This window comes from Manis pentadactyla, chromosome 3, assembly GCF_030020395.1.
Source record: "Manis pentadactyla isolate mManPen7 chromosome 3, mManPen7.hap1, whole genome shotgun sequence".
In the NCBI taxonomy this organism is placed as follows: Eukaryota; Metazoa; Chordata; class Mammalia; order Pholidota; family Manidae; genus Manis; species Manis pentadactyla.
The window spans coordinates 138,048,116-138,068,787 of record NC_080021.1 but is presented as its reverse complement, the minus strand read 5'-3'; the positions used below and the strand labels follow the sequence as shown (position 1 = coordinate 138,068,787).

Here is a 20,672-nt window from a genome sequence, read left to right as displayed (position 1 = left end):
AACGCGCGCCGCTCTCGGAGGGCAGCCCGCCTCCCCGCCCCTCCCTTCCAGCTTCCGCCCCGCCCCGCCCGCTTCCGCCGCTGGGTGAGCTCCGTGCGCGATAGGAGTCGCTTCAGGCCGTGGTCCTTCCTGCCGTGTCTGCCTCGGTCAGGTCTCGCCCCGCTAGAGGCGCCTCTCTTTCCTAGGCCTTAGAAGCGCTGGGAAGACGCGGGAAGGAAACCGCTGGTTCTCGCTGAGAGACGTGGAGCCCGCAGTCGGCGCGGAGGCTGGGCTTTGCCCCGGACACGCCTGGTTGGCTCCAGGGCCAAGTTCAGCCCGTTCTAAGGCCTCGTGGCGCTCTTGCTGTGTTTCTGATAATTACGAGTGTTTTATCGCCTCAGGGAGGTCTAGAAATGCCAGCGTTTAGGCAACTGCTGCTTACCCAGGTCTCAGTATGGTCGAGGGAAGTGCTCTGCTTTTTACCCCTTAGACTGTACGGATTAGTTTTACTAAAAACAAAACCGTGATTAGAAGAGTGTGTGATCGGGCAGGAGCACACTGGAATTTTTGAACGAAGAATGAACACCTGGAGCCAGCAAACAACCGGGGGCTTCTTTCTTTTGACAGTTCCCTTTCTTGCTGTCTGCAGTGTTTGAACGCCTCGAGGAACTAAAAATGAGGGATTGTTGAGACAATGTGACAGTTTTGATTTCTCTGCTTTTTAAGAGCATTTAAACTTAAATCCATGAGATTCTGTGAGGCAATGGTCTTAATAATGAAATAAGTTACTGGCTATCGCTAGGCACTGTTCTGAGGCCTTTACAAATATTAACTCATAATCCTTACACCTGCGAGGAAAATGCCACTATACCCATTTTAAGGACGAGAAATAGCGTTTATGGTGGAGTAAATGGCACTGCTGGAATCCAAACCCTAACGAGCAGAGGCTATCCTTAACTAGTATCTGTACTAAAAGTGATTTAAAACCTGTTGGTACAGATTTTGTATAATACCTTATCTAGATGCTTTGGTTCTGAAAGTACCTGAGAATTAAGCCAATAATCGGTTCGACAGGCAGATAATGACTTAATAAAGTTCAAAAGGAGTGATGATACATGATTACCTTTATTATGGGACAACAGCGTCACCACGCCCAGTCAAGTAATTCCTGTACAAAAGAACTGGTTTAGGAAGTCTGCCTTGGTTGTCTACAGTTCTAGAAGAGCAGTTGAGGATACATCTTTTTTTAAGAGTTTACAATATTTTGTATTTGCAATGTGTTTCCGAAAGCCTAATTTCTATTCTAAATTTGTTTTTAAGATTTATCTTGAGGATAAATGGGGCTCCCTAAAACCAGATGCGATACTAATCAAAATATACTGACAGGTAAAATATCTCCTTTTGTTCATGTTATACTGCAATGAGAATTTATATTTGTCATGGGGATCCTTAAAAACCAGTTGAAAAGTTTAGCCTGCTTTTTCTTTGGATGTCACTGGAGGATACTGAGTTTCTCAGTCTTTGTGGGTATTGCTTCATGGCCTAGACTTACTCCAACAACATGAAGCAGAAATTTGGAGGCTGTCTGGTTCAGAGGTCATTAACACTGGCCCGTGTATTACTGTGTGTCTTCTGTCTTGACCCAGAAGCTTAACATCTTGACAACCCAACCTTTAACAGTGCCAGTGCTTTTTTTCTTGTATGGCCATGAAGTCAGAAATGCAGTTTGATTCATAGCTTTGTCAGCCAGTTTTCCTCCTGGTGTTTTTTATCCACTTTGTTAGTGAATTAATGTTGACTCCTTCAGGTGACTTCTCACCACCTTCACTGCTTCCCACCTGACGTTTAGTCATCACCTTTGCTGCATTGCTGCAATCATTAACTAATACCTTTCCTCCTTTGTTCTCAACATTATAGATGGAAAACTCATGTTAAAATCTGAGCCACATTATCATTTCCCCTCAAAACCCCTTCAGTAGCCCCACCCCCCACCCCATTTCTCTGGGAGTAAAAGCCAAAGGCCTTACAATGGCTCAAAGCCCCTCTCTTACTTTTGATCCCATCCCTTATTTCTCTAACTCCCTTACTCCACCCTAGCTACACTTGCCTTCTTGCAATTCTTTCACACACCAGGAAAGCTCTTGCCTGAGGGCTTTACACTGGCTGTTTGTTCTGTCTAGAATGCTTTCCCTCCCTTGGGTGTCTGTATTGTTCACATCTTCATCTTCATATTTTTCAGTCACTTTCTCAATGAGGCCTACTTTGACCACCCATTTAAATTGCTATCACCACCTTCTCCTCTGCCTTCCTAATCCCCCTCACCTACTCTTTTTTTTCTAGCACTAAGTGTACCTTGCCACCTGCCGTGACTATTATTATGGATATTTGGCTTTTTATTATGGATATTTGTTTCTTTTCTGTCTCCCTTCTCTAGAATGCAAGTTCAGCAAGGGCAGAGATTTGCCTGTTCTGTTTGCCAGTATGTCCTCTAGGACCTAGAACATTTCCTGACTCATGTCAGACTCTTTAGAAATATTTGTGGAATGAATGAAAGATACAGGACATGCTAGGCTCTCCAGCAGTGGTTCTTTGTATGTGAACAGGTAGAGACCACGTGAACATGATTCCCTTCTCATTAAGGTGTATTAGTACTCTTACAAAGGTCTAATACTATGACAGGATTAAAAATGAACTGGGAAACTTTAAAATATTTTACCCCTCCCTCACTCCTCCTACACTGTCTGCCGAGTTTTCAACATTTCTACAAAGATTTTCTTTTTCTTTTTCTTTACTTTATCTTCTTTTTTTTTTTTTTCAAATTTGTCAGATAACTGAGTTAGAGTACTTCTTGAGTTGTTTAGGATGTGTTGGGGTGATAGGAGTTTGTTCTCAGTTCCTGTCCCTGTCTCAACAAAGAACTGAAGGGCAGAGATACAGTAGTGAAGCGGAATGAAAGTTTTATTTGAATACATTCTAAGGGGGGAATGGGCTAGAGTCATGGTAGATAACGGCAGGTTTACTGGCTTATCTGGAGTAGGACAGAGAGAGTGAAGTCTTGTGCTTAAAGTCTTGAAAATGGAATGGAATAGCAAAGTGACAGACACCACTGAAGAGCACAGAGAGAAAGTTGAGCATTAAAAAGTCTTTTGAAAATACTCCAAGAAAGGGGAGTGTGGGCAACCCGAGAGAGAAGGAGGCACACATTCAGAGGAAATGGGAGAATAGGATTCTAGGAGAGTGATGTCAAGGAAACTCTGGTCTGTATACTTGCTTAGTCTCACTTGGTCAAGGTTTTGGCAGTAACTACAGGTGCCAGCGTAAAGGTGGAAGAAGGGATGGGAGGTGGCTTTCAACTGAGCCCCGAGTCAGCAAAAGGCATAGAGAGAGGGTTCTGTCTAGGCAAGCGTCCTGGAGATCCAATAAAGCCTTGTCAGAGGGCGATAGGAAGTCAAGGTTTGGACCCAAAGAAACTACCAAGCTAGTTAGGAAAGATTGTCTCTGGTTCCCTGGGCTGAGAGGCAGGCAGCTGTGAGAGAAAAAAAACTGCTGGGCTGAGGTAGAGGTTTTCGCCTTAGGCTGTGTTGCTCCTGCAGGCTGCCTGTTAGACTGGAGAGGTGGGTTCTCAGTGGGAGGTAAAAGTTAAGTGGACTTGCAGATCTCATCAGAGTAAAAGTGTCTGTTTCCCTCTAATGGAAAATAGAGCAAATAGAGCTGATGAGATACTAGAAAGAACTCTGAGTGTGAAAGGGACAAAGGGTCATACTATCAAGGCAAATGAGAAGGCTCTTAGCTCCTGCAGGGAGCCATTGATGAAAAAGAGACTAAAGGGAGAAATCTTTTGGCTACCACTCTGGGTGATATTCTTGAGGACCTAATCATGACCTGCCTCCTAGGGAGGGGTTCCCTGCAAGGCCAGCACAAGCAGTACTGCCTCTGCCCGCATCTGGTGGACATCTTACAACCAAGGGGATCATAAAATGAGGGTCTCTGCTGGGGGTCGGGGGTCACCCCATTAGCCAACCAGCAGATAGTACAAAAAGCTTAGAGGAAGGGAAGAAAAGAAATGCAATGAGTAGGAGAAATTTGAGAACACTAAAAAGGAAATCTTTGCATGGGCATATCTGTTTTTTATCCATGAGAGGCAGAGAAGGAAGTGAGTGCCTCCACCCAGGGGGCAAGACACATGCGGCTTACCAGGAGTAGGAATCCGAGTCGGCACCAAATATGTTGGGGTGATGAGTTTGTTCTTGGTTCTTGTTCCTGCCTCAACAGAGAATTGAAGGGCAGAGACACAGTAGTGAAGCAGAATGCAAGTTTTACTTGAATACGCTCTAAGGGAGGAGTGGGCTAGAGTCAAGGTAGATAAAAGCAGGTTTACTTGCTTATCTGGAGTAGGACAGAGAGAGTGAAGACGTAAAGTCTAGAAAATGGAATGGAATAGCAAAGTGACAGAGACACCACTGGAAGAGCACAGAGAGGAAGTGTAATAAGTTGAGCATTAAAAAGACTTGAAAATACACACTCCAAGAAAGGGGAGTGCAGGCAATGTTAGGAGGATTCTGTCTTTTAAGGCTTTCAAGAATGAGGCAGAGGTAAGGGGTTGGGGGTGTAGGTTTGTCACGCAGGCGCATCTCATGATTCTTTCTCTGGTGAGAGACAGTATGTCATTGCCTATAGCTAGTCCTCTAGGTAATTTTGTAGGACAAACCTTTTGTTTCTAAGATAGTGGCCACTCCCAAGTACTGGGAATACATCAGTAAAGACTGCTTTCCTACCCTTAAGATAAGTCCTTGTTCATATTATGTTAATCTTGGCATTTTTAGGAAAATTATTCATGGTGCTTGTCTCAGGTCTCTGCCTTATCTCACCTGCATTAGCTAGAGCAAGTCTCAAGGTCAGCCCAGATTCAGAACATATGGAATGAACTCACATTGCAAAGGGTGTGAGTCTTTTCTAGCTCTCTGGCTTAATCTGATTAACTCTCTGAGTTCTTGGTGGGCCTCACCCTCTTTTTATCCCACTCATATCTGTCTTTCTGCCTAACAGATGCATCCAACTTTGAGTCTGATATAAAACCCAATTTAAACTGGCTTACACAATGAGGATATTGGCTCACAAAACTAAGAGATCAGAGGCGTGATGTAGACTTCGTTGCCAGCTTCATCCAGTGGTCATGCTCTCCTGTGTATGGGGACCTTATCTTCAGGCTGCTGACCCAGAGTGGCGCAATTCAGTGCCAGTTACTGACTTTAGATCTGTCCGGCGCAGTGTCTGGTAGGAGAGAAGGTGGCCTCTGGAAGCCAGGGCAAAGTTTCCAAGAAACTCTTGCAAACTTCATTTTACTTCTTGGTATCCTTAATTGGTCAAAGGCTTCTTAAGTCAGTCTCTGTTAAGAGACTGGTAATACCATTACCCTTAGACCAGGGTTTCTCTATCTCAGGACTATTGGCATTTTGGGTTGGAGAATTGCTTGTTGTAGGAGGCTGTCCTATGCATGGCAGGATGTTTAACCAGTTCTTGGTCTCTACCTGTAGATGCCTTCCCCCTAGTTGTGACTATCAAAAATATCTCTAGGCATTGCCAAATGTCCCTGGAGGGCAATATCACCACCTGTCGAGAACCTTGTTCAGCCTCAGCCTGGGAGCCAGGGGTTAGGATCAGCTTGCTTGGGGCACTTGAATTGCCTGAGAAAGGATGGGACATTGTATGAGATCTGGGTCCCATTAGGAAGGAGAAATGTGAGAATGGTTGACAGCCAACAATGTTTATTCCATTTCATTAAACAAATTTGTCCCTAGACTTTGGAATGAATTTTGACTTTCCTGTAAATTAGGGTATGGGTGGGAAAATTGAAAAATATATGTTTGATGTAATATATGAAAATTGAAAAATATATGTAAAAAAAATATGGTGTTTTTGTATTGGGAGGGAGACAACATTCCAGGGGCCTTTGGGGAGCTCTCCTTATGTAGTCTCTCCAGCACTTCCTTCAAGTTAGGCTGAGACTGGACTTTTCTGACTTCTGGGGCTTGAGGAATTGAAGAGGGCTAACAGAGTCTCCCACTTTGGCCTGCCAAAGAGTCTTAGTTTAAATGACTCTAGGACCTTATAGTTAGAACCTAAGATCAGTTGTGTAAAGTAGAAGAATTTTACTTCCAGTATGTGTTTTCAAATCTTAGGGAAGTCAGTGAGCTAATCATTAGAGTGTACTCTAGTGATTAGATCCTAGACTTTGCTGTTCTAGAATTCATTATCTGTAGTCACTCATTCATTTCATCTTTTAAACAAATGTCAAGTGCCTGATAATGTGAGGAAACAAACATAGATAGACCCAGTTCACAAAGGGTTGAAAAATACAGTAAAGACAACAAATGTCCTGAAATTAAAAATTTAAGACTTGACTTAGATGAATATACCATTTTTTCCCCCTCTCTAAAATTGATCTAAATCTTTCTCTGGGGCCCTGCTGCCCTCTCGGAACTATGGGGAGAATTTTTAAACTTGCCAGTTAACATATCTCAGCCTTTTCTAATTTAAATTGTATCTTTGAAGGTTTGGTCTCTTCTGGTTCTATGTCCTATTGTTCAGATTCCCTCCTCTGCTTGCATCTCATGTTATCTGGGGATGTGATGACCTGGGGTCATATGGTTGGAGAGAAGTCCCTGGGTACACAGCCATAGGCTCCTGGAGTGGTCCTCTTGCTTCTCTGGTCTTTCCAGTCTTTTTTCTTTACCTTGTTGCTAGATATCTGATGCTGAGCTGTGGGACTCTTGGACTCAGGGTTAGTTCTTCAGCTCAGTCCACCTTCAGTAGTTTGTTGTTGCTGACTTGGACCCACCCTACACTTGATGGCATTGTGCATCCTTCTCCAGATCTAGCTGCAACTCCCTGCCAGTTTTAACATGGGCGGTCCATTGCTTCCCCCAAGTCCTGGCAATCTCCTGGCTGCTTTGCCATCTGTCTTCCTTGGCTCCAGGAAGAGTCCAGAAGCACCTGGATTTTTTTTCAATGATGTGAAGAATCTCAAGCATGCCTGAAAATTCCAAATTTGGCTCTCCTTTGCTTGACCATGCCCTTCTGTTATTTTATACTTCTGAAATCATCCTCTGTTTCTCCTGGGTGGTCTTCCCCTTGGTTCTAAACTGGGGATGAATCACATGCTTTAAACGAATCTTTCCCTCTGAGGGAGGACAGTTCTTTGTTCCTTCCTGTTGCCATGGTGACTAGTTGCCCTGTCTTTCCTTCCTTTCCCCATTTCCAGGTCTCAACCATCCCTTTTCCTGTGGAAGCTGAATAATCCCACTCCCAGCTGTTTCTTAGACTCCCTGCGTGCAACTTGTCATCTTGGAGAATGGTCCTCTTAGCTCCACACTCATCAAATGCTGCACTCAAGATTCCTCAAGGCTACCTGCAACCCTGCCCCTGATGGCTCTCCTGGCGTCAAACTTCCCAAGAGGCTGCTGAGCAGTCACTGTCTAGAACCTGAGAATAGCCCTTGACTTGTGGGTTCCTCCTTCGAGTCTGCAGCCCTCCTATTGCTGCCTGATGCTGGGGTTATCTGAGGCTGTCAGAACCCATCTCTAGGCATCTTTGTCATTATAGACCAACCCCCAGAAGATGTCAGGAAGCTGCTGCCTCTTACCAGTCAGCCCTGCACAGGTGGAGTCCCTTCTCCCAGCACATAGGGCAGTGACAGAGAGAAATCAGGGCTGGATTGTTCAGGAAAGAAATCTATCTCCTTCAAAAGGAGCTTCAGTTGGTGGTGGATGGGTCTGTGGTAGGGTTGGGGATGCAAAGGTGGATGAGGAAGAAAGGAAATTTCTACTGACATAATAACCACTGGGCTGAGCACTCAGTACATGTGCCTGATTGTCTTACGATTCTACAATTTGTGAGTTGTGTTGGAAAACGGGCTCACAGAGTAAAATCACAGGCATGTGGGAATGTGGCTTTATACTGGCTGGTTTGAGACTTGACCACAGTCTTCCTGATTTTAATGTTTATATGCTTTTCTGTCTGCCATGCACTAAGCTCCTGTGCCCTGACTGAACCCTCACACCCTGAAGAGCCACTGTTTCTTTTATATTTTATTTTATTATATTATATTATATTATTTTGGTATCATTAATCTACAATTACATGAAGAACATTATGTTTACTAGGCTCCCCCCTTCACCAAGTCCCCTCCAACAAATCCCATTACAGTCACTGTCCATCAGTGTAGTAAGATGCTGTAGAATCACTACTTGTCTTCTCTGTGTTGCACAGCCCTCCCCGTGCCCCACCCACATTATACATGCTAATCGTAATGCCCCCTTTCTTCACCCCCCATCCCTCCCTTCCCACCCATCCTCCCCAGACCCTTTCCCTTTGGTAACTGTTAGTCCATTCTTGGGTTCTGTGATTCTGCTCACTGTTCCTTTTTGATCTCTCTTTTTCTGAGTCCACTCTCTGAAACTGAGACTCACTGTTCCTGGGTTATAGATCCAGCTCTGCTTTGGTCTTGGGCAAGTTATCTTTCTTCCTGAGCCTCAGTTTCCCTAACTGTAAGCAAGAGACAAGGAATGTGAAGCCAAAGATGCACTCTTCTGGACTGACCACGAGCCAGTTCAGTTCTTGTCATTGAATAACTTATTTTAGTGTTTGCATTTTCATAACTGATTTATTTATAATGGTTTGTTTTTACTGATTATTTAAAATCTAAATTAAAATTAAATTTTATATGGGGGTTTTTATTTTTTAGATTTATCTTCTATTTGTGACACTAAATTTTCATCTATAGTTGTGATGTAAAATCAAAAAATATATATAAAATTAAAAACCAAATCTGTGTAATGAAAATTATTGATAGTTATCTGGCGATATCAAAAATTATGAAGATGATATGCATATGATTGAAACTTGGAAAGCACCAGACATAAGGGAGAGAAGAGAAAATGCCCAGGAGTAAATACTGAGGTTGTCCACCATGTAAACATTAAGTAAAACAAGAGAAGTTGATAAAGAAGGCCAAAAAAGAAGGGGCTTGGCTGATAAGGGGGAATTTAATAGAGTGTAATATGTATATCTTTGCTCTGAGCTGCTCTGGCCTCCTGGATGCCAAATGTACCAAAAATGCTCTGTTAAGACATATAGGGGCTCCCTTAGTCAGGGAGAGACCCAACCAGCTCAAGTTAAGGTATTTAATGACATTGGATGGGGTACCACCGTGACTCACATTTCCAGAAGTGATCCCTGCTAACTATGATCTGTTGCCTTGGAACTGTTCCCTCTTGGGACAAAGAGGTGGAAGTTAAGAAGGGAAAAAGGTAATGTAAGGGACAGAAAAGTGAAGTATTTAGAAGTCAAAGGTGATAGGAGTGGGGGAAAGCTTCAAAATTCAGTAAGAGGTCGGCGGAGCCAAGATGGTGGCGTGAGTAGAGCAGTGGAAATCTCCTCCCAAAACCACATATATTTATGAAAATATAACAAAGACAACTCTTCCTAGAATAGAGACCAGAGGACACAGGACAACATCCAGACCACATCCACACCTGCGAGAACCCAGCGCCTCGCGAAGGGGGTAAGATACAAGCCCCAGCCCGGCGGGACCCGAACGCCGCTCCCCCCAACTCCTGGCGGGAGGAGAGGAGTCGGAGCCAGGAGGGAGAGGGAGCCCAAGACTGCTGAACACCCAGCCCCAGCCATCTGGACCAGAGCGCAGACACAGCGCATGCGTGGGGTCCTGGATACTAGGGAAACAGGGCAGCAAGACCGGTGAGTGGGTCCCTGAGGCCGGTGCCTGAGGACAAAGAAAAGCGAGCGGCTTTTTTTTGGTTTTTAATTATTTATTTAATTTTTGTTTTGTTTTGTTTTGTTTTGGCGAGTGCTTTTTGGAAGCCTTAAGGGACAGGGCGGGACAATTAGTCCAGAGGCAGGGAATCTGGGGATCTCTTGGCACTCTAACCCCCTGGGCAGCAGGGAGCACGGAGGCCCCTCACGGAGATAAATAGCCTCCCGGCCGCTCCCCTTCCAACCCGGCTCCACCATTTTGGAGCAGCAGCCCGAGGCAGGCCATGCCCAAAGCTAAAGTGGAGATAAACTCCATAGCAGCTGGGCAGGAATCAGAAGCCCTGTCTGCGCGCAGCTACCCAGCACAAGCCACTAGAGGTCACTGTTCTCCCAGGAGCGGAGGGCCACAAACCAATAAAAAGGGAAGTTCTTCCAGCCGTCACTCGTCCCAGTTCTGCAAACTATTTCTATCACCATGAAAAGGCGAAATTACAGGCAAACCAAGATCACAGAGACAACACCAGAGAAGGAGACAGACCTAAACACTCTTCCTGAAAAAGAATTCAAAATAAAAATCATAAACATGCTGACGGAGATGCAGAGAAATATGCAAGAGCTAAGGGATGAAGTCCGGAGGGAGATGACAGATGCCAGGAAGGAGATTACAGAAGTGAAACAAACTCTGGAAGGATTTATAAGCAGAATGGATAAGATGCAAGAGGCCATTGATGGAATAGAAACCAGAGAACAGGAACGCATAGAAGCTGACATAGAGAGAGATAAAAGGATCTCCAGGAATGAAACAATATTAAGAGAACTGTGTGACCGATCCAAAAGGAACAATATCCGTATTACAGGGGTACCAGAAGAAGAAGAGAGAGGAAAAGGGATGGAAAGTATCTTGGAAGAAATATTTGCTGAAAACTTCCCCAAACTGGGGGAGGAAATAATCGAACAGAGCACGGAAATACACAGAACTCCCAACAGAAAGGACCCAAGGAGGACAACACCAAGACACATAATAATTAAAATGGCAAAGATCAAGGACAAGGAAAGAGTATTAAAGGCAGCTAGAGAGAAAAAGGTCACCTATAAAGGAAAACCTATCAGGCTATCATCAGACTTCTCATCAGAAACCTTACAGGCCAGAAGAGAATGGCATGATATATTTAATGCAATGAAACAGAAGGGCCTTGAACCAAGGATACTGTATCCAGCACGATTATCATTTAAATATGATGGAGGGATTAAACAATTCCTAGATAAGCAAAAGCTGAGGGAATTTGCCTCCCACAAACCACCTCTACAGGGCATCTTACAGGGACTGCTCTAGATGGGAGCACTCCTAAGAAGAGCACAGAACAAAACACCCAACATATGAAGAATGGAGGAGGAGGAATAAAAAGGGAGAGAAGAAAAAAATCTTCAGACAGTGTATATAACAGTTCAATAAGCGAGCTAAGTTAGTCAGTAAGATACTAAAGAGGCTAAATTGAAACGTTGGTAACCACGAATTTAAAGCCTGCAATGGCAATAAGTACATATCTTTCAATAGTCACCCTAAATGTAAATGGACTGAATGCACCAATCAAAAGACACAGAGTAATAGAATGGATAAAAAAGCAAGACCCATCTATATGCTGCTTACAAGAAACTCACCTCAAACCCAAAGACATGCACAGACTAAAAGTCAAGGGATGGAAAAAGATATTTCATGCAAACAACAGAGAGAAGAAAGCAGGGGTTGCAGTACTAATATCAGACAAAATAGACTTCAAAACAAAGAAAGTAACAAGAGATAAAGAAGGACACTACATAATGGTAAAGGGCTCCATCCATCAAGAGGATATAACCATTCTAAATATATATGCACCCAACCCAGGAGCACCAACATATGTGAAACAAATACTAACAGAACTAAAGGGGGAAATAGACTGCAATGCAGTCATTTTAGGAGCCTTCAACACACCACTCACCCCAAAGGATAGATCTACCGGGCAGAAAATAAGGACACGGAGGGACTGAACAACACAGTAGAACAGATGGACCTCATAGACATCTATAGAACTCTACATCCAAAAGCAACAGGATATACATTCTTCTCAAGTGCACATGGAACATTCTCCAGAATAGACCACATACTAGCCCACAAAAAGAGCCTCAGAAAATTCCAAAATATTGAAATTCTACCAACCAACTTTTCAGACCACAAAGGTATAAAACTAGAAATAAATTCTACAAAGAAAACAAAAAGGCTCACAAACACATGGAGGCTTAACAACATGCTCCTAAATAATCAATGGATCAACGAACAAATTAAAATAGAGATCAGGGAATATATGGAAACAAATGACAACAACAACACAAAGTCCCAACTTCTGTGGGACGCAGCAAAAGCAGTCTTAAGAGGAAAGTATATAGTGATCCAGGCACACTTGAAGAAGGAAGAACAATCCCAAATGAATAGTCTAACATCACAATTATCGAAACTGGAAAAAGAAGAACAAATGAGGCCTAAAGTCAGCAGAAGGAGGGACAAAATAAAGATCAGAGAAGAAATAAACAAAATTGAGAAGAATAAAACAATAGCAAAAATCAATGAAACCAAGAGCTGGTTCTTTGAGGAAATGAACAAAATAGATAAGCCTCTAGCCAGACTTATTAAGAGAAAAATAGAATCAACACAAATCAACAGAATCAGAAATGAGAACGGAAAAATCACGACAGACTCCACAAAAATACAAAGAACTATTAAAGACTACTATGAAAACCTATATGCCAACAAGCTGGAAAACCTAGAAGAAATGGACAACTTCCTAGAAAAATACAACCTTCCAAGACTGACCAAGGAAGAAACACAAAAGTTAAACCAATTACGAGCAAAGAAATTGAAACGGTAGTCAAAAAACTACCCAAGAACAAAACCCCCGGGCCAGATGGATTTACCTCGGAATTTTATCAGACACACAGAGGAGACATAATACCCATTCTCCTTAAAGTTTTCCAAAAAATAGAAGAGGAGGGAATACTCCCAAACTCATTCTATGAAGCCAACATCACCCTAATACCAAAACCAGGCAAAGACCTCACCAAAAAAGAAAATTACAGACCAATATCTCTGATGAATGTAGATGCAAAAATACTCAATAAAATATTAGCAAACCAAATTCAAAAATATATCAAAAGGATGATAAACCATAACCAAGTGGGATTCATCCCAGGGATGCAAGGATGGTACAACATTCGAAAATCCATCAACATCATCCACCACATCAACAAAAAGAAAGACAAAAACCACATGATCATCTCCATAGATGCTGAAAAAGCATTTGACAAAATTCAACATCCATTCATGATAAAAACTCTCAGCAAAATGGGTATAGAGGGCAAGTACCTCAACATAATAAAGGCCGGATATGATAAACCCACAGCCAACATTATACTGAATAGCAAGAAGCTGAAAGCTTTTCCTCTGAGATTGGGAACTAGACAGGGATGCCCACTCTCCCCAGTGTTATTTAACATAGTACTGGAGGTCCTAGCCATGGCAATCAGACAAAACAAAGAAATACAAGGAATCCAGATTGGTAAAGAAGAAGTTAAACTGTCACTATTTGCAGATGACATGATATTGTACATAAGAAACCCTAAAGACTCCACTCCAAAACTACTGGAACTGATATCGGAATACAGCAAAGTTGCAGGATACAAAATTAACACACAGAAATCTGTGGCTTTCCTATATACTAACAAAACCAATAGAAGAGAGAAATCAGGAAAACAATTCCATTCACAATTGCATCAAAAAGAATAAAATACCTAGGAATAAACCTAACCAAAGAAGTGAAAGACCTATACCGTGAAAATGACAAGTCACTCTTAAGAGAAATTAAAGGGGACACTAACAAATGGAAACTCATCCCATGCTCATGGCTAGGAAGAATTAATATCGTCAAAATGGCCATCCTGCCCAAAGCAATATACAGCTTTGATGCAATCCCTATCAAATTACCAGCAACATTCTTCAACGAACTGGAACAAATAATTCAAAAATTAATATGGAAACACCAAAGACCCCGAATAGCCAAAGCAATCCTGAGAAAGAAGAATAAAGTAGGGGGGATCTCACTTCCCAACTTCAAACTCTACTACAAAGCCATAGTAATGTAGACAATTTGGTACTGGCACAAGAACAGAGCCACAGACCAGTGGAACAGATTAGAGACTCCAGACATTAACCCAAACATATATGGTCAATTAATATTTGATAAAGGAGCCATGGACATACAATGGCGAAATGAGAGTCTCTTCAACAGATGGTGCTGACAAAACTGGATAGCTACATGTAGGAGAATGAAACTGGACCATTGTCTAACCCCATACACAAAAGTAAATTCAAAATGGATCAAAGACCTGAATTTAAGTCATGAAACCATAAAACTCTTAGAAAAAAACATAGGCAAAAACCTCTTAGACATAAACAGGAGTGACCTCTTCTTGATCATATCTCCCCGGGCAAGGAAAACAACAGCAAAAATGAAGAAGTGGGACTATATTAAGCTGAAAAGCTTCTGTACAGCAAAAGACACCATCAATAGAACAAAAAGGTACCCTACAGTATGGGAGAATATATTTGTAAATGACAGATCTGATAAAGGCTTGACGTCCAAAATATATAAAGAGCTCAACCACCTCAACAAACAAAAAACAAATAATCCAATTAAAAAATGGGCAGAGTAACTGAACAGACAGTTCTCCAAAAAGGAATACAGATGTCCAACAGACACATGAAAAGATGTTCCACATTGCTAATTATCAGAGAAATGCAAATTAAAACCACAATGAGGTATCACCTCACAGCAGTAAGGATGGCTGCCATCCAAAAGACAAACAACAACAAATGTTGGCGAGGTTGTGGAGAAAGGGGAACCCTCCTACACTACTGGTGGGAATGTAAATTAGTTCGACCATTGTGGAAAGCAGTATGGAGGTTCCTCAAAATGCTCAAAATAGACTTACCATTTGACCCAGGAATTCCACTCCTAGGAATTTACCCTAAGAACACAGCACTCAAGTTTGAAAAAGACAGATGCATCCCTATGTTTATCGCAGCACTATTTACAATAGCCAAGAATTGGAAGCAACCTAAGTGTCCATCAGTAGATGAATGGATAAAGAAGAAGTGGTACATATACACAATGGAATATTACTCAGCCATAAGAAGAAAACAAATCCTACCATTTGCAACAACATGGACGGAGCTAGAGGGTATTATGCTCAGTGAAATAAGCCAAGCGGAGAAAGAGAAATACCAAATGATTTCACTCATCTGTGAGGTATAAGAACAAAGGAAAAACTGAAGGAACAAAACAGCAGCAGAATCACAGAACCTAAGAATGGACTAACAGGTACCAAAGGGAAAGGGACTGGGGAGGATGGGTGGGTAGGGAGGGATAAAGGGGGGGGAAGAAGAAAGGGGGTAATATGATTAGCATGCATAATGGGAGGGGTGGGAGAAAGGGGAGGGCTGTACAACACAGAGAAGACAAGTAGTGATTCTACAACATTTTGCTATGCTGACGGACAGTGACTGTAAAGGGGTTTGTGGGGGGGACCTGGTATAGGGGAGAGCCTAGTAAACATAATATTCTTCATGTAATTGTAGATTAAGGATAACAAAAAAAAAAAAGGAAAGAAAGAAAAGGGGGATTATTCACTGATAGGATAAACTAATTGTAAATCAACGATTAATGCATGCTTTAAATATCTTTAATTTTGATCATTTAAGGGGTGTCAGATGATCAGCTATGTAAGTACATTTTTCTGATAATATTCCTTTCTCTTAAAAAAAGAAAATGCAGTTCCTGTGTGGTGATCTCCAATAAGTTCTTCACAATGATATAAAGGGCATACAAAAGGGTGGGCAAAGGGTTTGTTTGTGTTTATACAGAGGATCAAAGCCTAATTTGGCCACCCAGAAAATGAATTAAGATATGATATGAAGAAGAACTTCCAACATCAACATTGTCTGGAAGAGTCATTCCAGAAGATGATCATCAAAAAACTTCAACAAAGATCCTGGCGCTGTTGCAGTTGTAGCTACATTCATCCCACCCGTTCCTGGACTTGCCATTGGAATGAAGAAGGAGATATCTAAGGTGGCCTGTGCACACAGTAAAACAACAAATTTGACTGAATCTATACTGTCGGAACTCACCCAAGAATTAGGAGAAGTGCAAGTTGCAGCGCTCCAAAATCTTGTGACTACAGACTATCTACTGTTAAAAGAACATATGGGATGTGAACAGTTCCCAGGAATGTGTTGTTTTAATTTGTCTGATTTTTCTAAAACTATTCAAATTCAGTTAGACAATATCCATCATATCATTGATAAGTTTTCACAAATGCCTATGGTGCCTAACTGGTTTTCTTGGTTTCACTGGAGATGGCTGGTAATTGTAGGTCTGCTTTGATTATGTAGCTGTATTCCTATTATGTTAATGTGTGTGTGCAATTTAATTAGTAGTTTAAAACCTATACACGCTTATGTTACTCTACAAGAAGATATGTCAAAGAAATAGTCAATCTTCCCATGTTTTCTTCCGTCTACTACTTCTATAGCTTTTCTTCTTCCTTCCTAATTATGACTCTTAAGTAGAATTCGTGCCTCATATCGAAATTACCGAGTATCATAATTCTTCCAAGTGGTAAAGATACCTCAAGACAAATGCTGGGCATAGAAGCCACAGGGCATAAATCTGCAAAGAAGTAAAAAGCTAACCTTTTCAAACAATATTGCTTCTCTCTCACTTACCAACTTAACATTTCCCTATATGGCTCCGGAAGATGACTGGTTAGCCAGAGACGGGTAAGATTCCTCAAGGGAGGAACAACCTAAGACAGGCACAGTCACAGGGGGGCCATCAGGTGAGAAATTGGGGATCAACAGAGGTGAGGCTTAGAACCCCACCCCCCCTGTTTTGAGAGAAATCTTCTGCATCCGTGGATGTTTTGTTGCCCTTGTCTAGCTTGGATTAATACTTAGTCTATAGGCACACACCTGATCATCTACATTTGCCCTCTTACAGCACTAAACTATGTTTTCTACCTTTATCTTGCATCTACCTACCACTTCAGCATTTTATTAAACATAATAATAATAATAATAATAAGGGAGAAATGTGGGATTCACATATAAATCAAGTATAAAAATCAAACAAATGTTCATATTTGACCTGATTGGTTATAGTTCATAATGTGTGATCAAAACCAAAAGTTTCTGTGATGACTGCCCTTGCACTGTTCACCATGTAAGAACTTATTCACTATGTAAGAATTTGTTCACCATGTAAGAACTTGTTCGTTATGCTTCAGAAGATTGGAGACTGTTGAGAATTAGGCTTGGGGTTGATTAATAATTGTGCATTGAGTCCCCTATACAGAATTTTATTGTTGTTAACAGCCATTTGATCAATAAATATGAGAGATGCCCTCTCAAAAAAAAAAATTCTGTTGTGCATAAATTAGATAAAGAAAATTATATATTAAAAAAAAAAAATTCAGTAAGAGAAAATTGACCCTAAATTAGAAGTGGGCCAGATATCATAAGGTGAAAATGTGGCTTGAAGAGTAGACTTCATTAAAGATAAGAGGGTAGAGTTTGATCAAATAGAAATTAAATAAAAAATATAAGTGGCCCTAACCTTGAAATGTCCTTGTGTTCCTAAACTGGCATGCTTTATCTCCTGGGTGGGGTTGCCAGGTAAATATAGTGTGTCCTGGGCAATATTTGGTACTAAATAACTGAACTAAAAAGTTGCTTGCTCTTTATCTGAAATTAAAATTTAACTGGGTGTCCTGTATTGAATGAATGAATTAATTAATTCTGTTGCTAAATTTGGCTATCTCCCAGACGTGTTGGGACTTTTTGCTAGGGCTTGCATTATGGCTAAGAATCCAAAGTGATACGGTCCTCAGATTGTCTGCTGGTTTCTTGCAGTGACTATACATAAAGCCTGCATTATGGATGATAAGTATTTTTACCTTCCTTTCTCTCCCTCCTTCCCTCTTTTCCTCCCTTTGTGCCTGCGTGTTTTCTTTAGCTGAACCATTTGAGAGCTGCAGACATCTAGATGCTGAAGCTTCAGCCTGTATCTCTCAAAAGTAAGGATATTTTCCTACATAACCACAATACAGTGATCACATTCAGCATATTTCATCTTTTCTAATAGGCAGCTCATAGTTAAATTTCTGCAATTGTCCCAATAATAGGATACATTTTACTTTAATACCGCTTTATTTTTTTATTCAAGATTCGAACAGGATCACACATTGCATTTATTTTCATGTCTTTTTAGTGATCTTTAATGTAACTCAGGTTGCCAGTCTTTTTGGTTGTGTTTTGTTTTTCGTTGATGATGTTGACACTTTTGAAGAGTGCAGGCCTGTTCTTTTGCAGTAGTCAGATAGTTTCCCCAATTTTGAGCACTTTCTTAATTCCTAGCACAGCAAGATGTTCCAGGCTCACCTGGCAGTTAGGCATTTTCCTAAAGGGTTTGGGAAATGTTGAGAAAACAAGACCTGGGTGCCATGTGTGCTCATGGCTCTGGGGTGAAATGGCTTTTAGGTCCTCTCAATGGACAGAACTAGGAAACACTTTTAACAACCATGAGTTCATAATGATACCTCTAATTGATACCCAGTCCAATAGTATAGGATTCTTCCTCTCTCCTTTCTTAATTCCATATTTGTACCTTTTTTCTCCCTTGGTGAATTCCCTGTTCTCTCAAAACATCAATATATTTACTCATTTGCTCAACCCTGCACTATAAACAACACAGTTTTAGAATTGCCTCACCATCATCATTACCCAAAACAAGCTTACCAAGTGAAGTTCATGACTCTTTTGACCTCAGAATATATTCCCCTAAAAGTGTGCAGTCAGAATATTTTATTATGTTCAAAAGTCTTTTGGGTTAATTCTTTTTTTTTTGTAATTGTGTTATCAACTTGGTTATAATCAAGTCCAATCATTTCTTTCACTTTCAGGTTGTCCTAACACCCCCCTTCTTGCTAATTTAATTTAATTTTTTAAATAGGTAAAATGCTAATGTGGTTCAAAATCCAAAACTACATAAAAGTCTATATTCAGGCAGGTCCTGTCCCCTTTCCATCTTTTCTATTCCTATCCCTCAGCCCCTACAGGCAACCAAATTCATCTGTTTCTTTTTTATATAAACAAATGAATAAATACATATTTTACCTCATACAAAATGTAGCATATTGCATATACTCTTTAGCACCTCGATTTGTTTGTTTTTTTCACTTAATGTATTCTGAAAATCAATCTTATTTCATAGCATTCTTTTTTAATTTTTCCAACTGTATTTTCCACTGAGTAAATGCATCATAGTTTATTCAATCCAACTCCATGTATGAGTCCTTAGGGTGTTTCCAATTTTTTTGCAATAACAAATAATGCTGCAATGCATAATTTTGTGCATGTGTTTTCTTGTATTGTTGGGGTATATTTTCAGGGTAATTTTCTAGAATTGTGATTTCCCTCTATGGGAATTGTGCCATTTTGTACCCACCAGTAGTGAATGAGAGAGCCTATTTTCCCACCATCTGTCCAACAAACTTGTCAAGAGTTTGCATTTTTGCCAAGTGGTGAATAAGAAATAGCATCTCATGTAGTTTCAACATGTATGTTTTTTTTTATGAGTTAAGCATCTTTTTAAACGTCCTTTTCCTTTTAAAAATAGATATAAAACAAGTAGGTAATACTTGAACTGAATCTTTCATCTGTGCTACAATAAAATGAGACTTTTCTTCTCAAACAATCTCCGCTTTGGTGGTTTTATGTACACAAGAAGTAGTTTTATAACATATTAGAAGGCAATGACTTTTAAGATAAAACATTTTTTATAACAATATTGAAAACAGTTTGATATGTGAAGTTAAAAAAAACCTTGTTACCTGAATAGAGTAAGTTGAGCATTTTCCAATGCAGTTTTGAGAAAGATTAATAATAATCTCTTTATTTGGTATACTGCTGTTTTAGAGAAGGCTCTCACTTTAATCTTGGGGGAAACATTGGGCAAGGGTTATTGCCTCAGTTTACAGATGAGGAAACTGAGACTCAGAGAGGTTTGGAGACTCAACACCATATGTCTAAAGAATGACCAGGTCAGAATTAGAACTCAGGCTGTTTGACTCCTAATCCAGTAATTTTAAAGTAACTAAAGATTAAATACTGAATAATGAATTTACATACTCGGCATTTGTGTTTTCATGGTGGTTCAGAATTGGGGGATTTTCTTGTAGGTTGATGGAAAATTCATTTTAACAATACTGATTTTTTAAATGAAGCTACTAAGTTGGCAATATACACATTTTCTTTTCTGATTTTGGGCATGCTCAGTTATTCAGGCCAAACCAGATTGATAGCTAGTGGAAATGTCAAGGAAAGGGGGGATAAAGTGTAAATAGGGGTCTCACTTGCCATTTTCAGGCTTCCTTGGGAGTTCCTGTCAGTTTACCTTCAGTGACTTCCCACTGCTATTGTGATAAAGTCTGAGTCCCTCACACGGTCTGCAGTCCCCAAGGAGCCTGGTTCTTCCCCACTTCCCGTTGCTGTGGGCCCATTCTCTGAGGCTCTCTTTGCCCCAGCCACACTTTGCCTCCTTTCACTCCTCAAACCTGCCACCCCAGGGCCTTTATGCATATCCTTCTACCCAGCTGCATCTCTCTCTCTCCTTTCTTCACCCAGTTAGTATCTTCTCATTGCTGAGTGCTCAGGTCAAGCGTCACGTGTTTGGGGAAGCCTTGCTGATCTCCCTGACTGGGCCCATCCCTCTGTTAATATTCTCTCAGGTTACCATGAACTCCCTCTTCATAGCACTCCTCACAATTGCAATTTT

General features: G+C 41.0%; 1 long non-coding RNA gene across 1 annotated transcript; it reads left to right on the top strand.

The window, feature by feature from the left end:
• The first annotated feature begins 97 nt into the window (after nucleotides 1-97).
• On the top strand, nucleotides 98-20,215 carry LOC118922057 (uncharacterized). Its single transcript, XR_005028612.2, has 3 exons — nucleotides 98-1,365; nucleotides 7,241-9,368; nucleotides 17,320-20,215. It is a non-coding gene; the product is annotated as an uncharacterized LOC118922057 (long non-coding RNA).
• Nucleotides 20,216-20,672: the final 457 nt, after the last annotated feature.